Here is a 5,000-nt window from a genome sequence, read left to right as displayed (position 1 = left end):
ATGTGCTTGGAAAGTGTGAGGAAAAATGATATTTTCTTTCTTTGTTTTATTTTTTCAATGAAAAATGGACTCAACGCTATGGTATGGGTATTATTCATCGTGAAATATGAAATGTAAAAGGGTGTGATATGCCATGTCTAATTGCATTTAATTTATGCTAATGGGTTTGAATATCTAAATGAGCCATGAAAATAATAACTGAATTAGTATGAATACACTGTAAATCTGCCAGTATATACAGTATGAGAATATTAGATGTTTTTACTCTGACATTGAATTTGTATAAAGAATGGGTAGGCCATATTGGTAAGAATATTCACCTTAATTGAAAAGAGATAGAGATTAATAGCAAGACATCAAGTGTATACAAACTGCAGCGCATACTAATGTATGGCACTTGCTTCAAGGATGCATATTAACATATTATATCCTTAATTTTAATTATGCTTTAAGTGTGCATAATCTTAACCAGTTTCAGCGGAAGTTCATGAGTTGAAGTTGTGCTTTTGTTTAAGTGATTTTATTTGTTGGTTGAATTTAGTGCTATAGTGTTTAAAAGATGCACCAATAATTTTACTAAAATTATTGGTGTGTTATATATATATATATATATATATTATATATATATATAATATATATATATATATATATTATATATATATATATATATATATATATATATATATATATATATATATATATATATATATACAGTATATACCAATTATCTGTATAGCAGTAACCACAGAAAGGTATATAGTTAATATTAGAAAAAAAAACAATAGAAGGAATCACTACTTTAGGTCCCACAAACAATACTATGAGAAATAACAAAAAGAAGTATCATAAAATGAATTTCAGCATGTTGATGTGGGTTATAAAGTATCAGGGAGCCAATGCCCACAATGGAAGCCTACAAGTAGCTTTAGTGAAGCGCTGGGTAGAAAATATTTTGAGCCGTGAGCCAGGTTGGTTTGCCAATGAATTGATGTTACCTGATCCAAGGGGGGTGAGGGGGGAGGGGTCTACAACTGATTGTCCCCTGGCACTGTTGCAAAAGCTCCTGTCTTAATAACACAGAATTCAACGGTAGTGGATTATCTGTACTTGGTGGATATGTATTTTTTTTATATTTTTTAAAAATATTTGAGTCTTTTTTTTTCTATCTCTCTGTGAATACACTGCTATTCTCAAGAATTTAAAATCAAAATTTGGAAAGAAGCAGTACTATGAGTAAATGTTTCATGCAGGCTTGTTGTAATTATAATTTATTTGATTAATTATTGGATCAAAGAACTTTACTGGAAATACAGGTGAGTTGCTATTTTTATATTATCCAACTATAAAACTACTTTGTGATGTTGAAAGCTGTTACAAATTTGTTTTCAGTGTTTGAATTTGGGAGAAATGCTTGTGTTGCATGCAATGAAGGCAATTAATGAAATCCCGGAAATGGGTCAGGTTGTTTGTCCTGGGTCATCGGTAAATATGCTAGTCTTTGTTACCGGAATTTCGCCTTTATTTGTCAACCTGTACATATGTTTTTGCCATCGAGGTCAGTCCTTTGTCCCTGCTCAGCCCTGCGGTTTTAAGTGTAGAATAAATGTTGTTTTTTTCCAATTTTAATGTGGTATTGATCAGTTAATGTTTTTTTTCTAATCACAATGTCAGTTTATTGGCGTTTGTCAGTGTTGTTGAAATTGCATATCAAGGTGGATTATAAATGCCAGGGCAGAATCTTAATGTTGTTTTAACTTCATCGCTAATGTGTGTGATTTTATGTACTTAAAAATTCCTGTGAGTTTTAAGAGCTTGAACTATTTCCACGTGCTAAATTGCATGTGTATTAAATGTGTAAGTTGGAAGGCCACGCGCGTGTGTTCGTAAATATGTGAGAGGTAGGAGAAGGGGGGGGGGCTGGGGAGGGGCCTGCTCTCGGCGGTGACATCATGGCTATTTTTAGCTACAATGACGTCGACGTCGCTGGCCGCTAGCTATCACTCAAGCTCACGGGTACATGTTTTCTATCTGATATATGGCTGATAGCAAACACTAGAGATTAGAGTGAAGCGTGGTTGCGTCGGGGTCACATACAGTCTTTTTCGAAGCCATATGCGCTTCCGTGCTGCATTACGTCATAGATATCTTTGGACGCGAGTGTGGGGTGAGGGTTAGCGGGGGGAGGGGAGGGAGAGGAGGGTGTAGGTGGGGGAAGGGAGGGGAGGGGAGGGGGGAGCGGTTGGACGTGTTGGGAAATTTGTATCTTTGGGGGAGGGGAAGGGGGGGAGATCAAGTGGGTAGGCGCATGGGAGGGGGGAGGGAGGGAGGGGGGTGCAGGGCTAGCCAGCCAGAATAAGGTTGACAGCAAGGAAATGTGAAGGAGACATTGACTTGCAGTGAGCGGGAAGCAAAAAAAAAGAAAAAAAAAGAAGTTTAGCTTAACGGACGGCCAGATGGCAGCACTGCAGGGAGGTAGAGAGGGAAGGTTGAGCCGGAGGGGGAGGGGGAGGGAGGAGGAGGAAGAGGAGGAGGGGGAGGAGGAGGAGGAGGAGGGGGAGGAGGGGGGGAAGGGAGGGTTAGTGTTTGTACCACGGTGGTTGAAATACTTGTGATGTAATACTTAGTGGATTGATCAACATGCCTCATGGTAGCTTTAAGTTTGTAGGCCTACGTGTGGAAAGTTTAGGGGACGTAATTATTGCGATAGGCCTTTACATTTCATATATATTTTATATCCTCTATTCCATCTCACCTTTGTTAATGTATGACCCGTGCTCACAGTCACCCTCGCGCACCAATCTTCATCCTACCCCGACTTTGAGTTTTATCATTTCACCCTAACTGAACTGTTCACAGCATCCCCTGTGCTCGGCTTCCCCTTTCCCACACTTTCCATCACTTCCCTGGCAACCCAGCCCAGCCTTGGCACAATCCTCACCCTCACGCTCTACGTAGAGCTCGACACTGCATCCTCCCCCCCCTTCTTCCTCCTTTCTTTCGTCCAGTGTCCTGAGTATCATCATCATCATCATTATTTACTTTCCGTGTCACCCTCACGCACCCGAGCATCTCACCCTAACTGTAGTAGTCTCACCCTTACCGTAGTAGTCTCACCCTCACTGTTGTAGTAGTCTCACCCTAACTGTAGTAGTCTCACCCTTACCGTAGTAGTAGTCTCACCCTCACTGTAGTAGTCTCACCCTCACTGTAGTAGTCTCACCCTTACCGTAGTAGTAGTCTCACCCTTACTTTAGTAGTAGTCTCACCCTCACTGTAGTAGTCTCACCCTTACTGTAGTAGTCTCACCCTTACTGTAGTAGTAGTCTCACCCTTACCTTAGTAGTAGTCTCACCCTTACTGTAGTAGTCTCACCCTTACTGTAGTAGTAGTCTCACCCTTACTGTAGTAGTAGTCTCACCCTTACTGTAGTAGTAGTCTCACCCTTACTGTAGTAGTCTCACCCTTACTGTAGTAGTAGTCTCACCCTTACTGTAGTAGTAGTCTCACCCTTACTGTAGTAGTCTCACCCTTACTGTAGTAGTAGTCTCACCCTTACTGTAGTAGTAGTCTCACCCTTACTGTAGTAGTCTCACCCTTACTGTAGTAGTAGTCTCACCCTTACTGTAGTAGTAGTCTCACCCTTACTGTAGTAGTCTCACCCTTACTGTAGTAGTAGTCTCACCCTTACTGTAGTAGTCTCACCCTTACTGTAGTAGTAGTCTCACCCTTACTGTAGTAGTAGTCTCACCCTCACTGTAGTAGTCTCACCCTTACCGTAGTAGTAGTCTCACCCTTACTTTAGTAGTAGTCTCACCCTTACTGTAGTAGTAGTCTCACCCTCACTGTAGTAGTCTCACCCTTACTGTAGTAGTAGTCTCACCCTTACCGTAGTAGTAGTCTCACCCTTACTGTAGTAGTAGTCTCACCCTTACTGTAGTAGTCTCACCCTTACTGTAGTAGTCTCACCCTTACTGTAGTAGTAGTCTCACCCTTACCGTAGTAGTCTCACCCTTACTGTAGTAGTCTCACCCTTACTGTAGTAGTCTCACCCTTACTGTAGTAGTCTCACCCTTACTGTAGTAGTCTCACCCTTACCGTAGTAGTCTCACCCTTACTGTAGTAGTCTCACCCTTACTGTAGTAGTCTCACCCTTACTGTAGTAGTCTCACCCTTACTGTAGTAGTAGTCTCACCCTTACTGTAGTAGTCTCACCCTTACTGTAGTAGTCTCACCCTTACTGTAGTAGTCTCACCCTTACTGTAGTAGTCTCACCCTTACTGTAGTAGTAGTCTCACCCTTACTGTAGTAGTCTCACCCTTACTGTAGTAGTAGTCTCACCCTTACTGTAGTAGTAGTCTCACCCTTACTGTAGTAGTAGTCTCACCCTTACTGTAGTAGTAGTCTCACCCTTACTGTAGTAGTCTCACCCTTACTGTAGTAGTCTCACCCTTACTGTAGTAGTAGTCTCACCCTTACTGTAGTAGTAGTCTCACCCTTACTGTAGTAGTCTCACCCTTACTGTAGTAGTAGTCTCACCCTTACTGTAGTAGTAGTCTCACCCTCACTGTAGTAGTCTCACCCTTACTGTAGTAGTCTCACCCTTACCGTAGTAGTAGTCTCACCCTTACTGTAGTAGTAGTCTCACCCTTACTGTAGTAGTAGTCTCACCCTCACTGTAGTAGTCTCACCCTCACTGTAGTAGTAGTCTCACCCTTACTGTAGTAGTAGTCTCACCCTTACTCGCTCCTCATTGCCACCCAAGGAAAAGGGCTTTATGGGAACCCACTTTTTTCCCACGGTGTCAACATTTGCCACCACCGTTCGGCCTTGGGATACACAAGATGTGGTTCGCGAGACACAGGTGTTTGTGCCTCTCCGGGACACCTGTAATTGTTTTCGTACGGATGTTCATGCGAGAGAGAACCAAGGCAGTGTTCTTCTCTTCGGAAATCGTGTGTTTTCATCAAGCTTCTTTTTTTTTTGTCAGTATGAAGCATACT

General features: G+C 41.9%; 1 protein-coding gene across 1 annotated transcript in view; it reads left to right on the top strand.

The window, feature by feature from the left end:
* Window positions 1-5,000, top strand: part of raw (NDT-like domain-containing protein raw) — a 93,478-nt gene that overhangs the window by 420 nt on the left and 88,058 nt on the right. The window lies entirely within an intron of this gene.

This window comes from Penaeus japonicus, unplaced genomic scaffold, assembly GCF_977035675.1.
Source record: "Penaeus japonicus unplaced genomic scaffold, GWHDUDI00000001_assembly GWHDUDI00000033, whole genome shotgun sequence".
NCBI classification, from domain to species: Eukaryota; Metazoa; Arthropoda; class Malacostraca; order Decapoda; family Penaeidae; genus Penaeus; species Penaeus japonicus.
Note: the sequence above shows the minus strand (reverse complement) of the source record. Positions and strands in the feature narration are given on the sequence as shown.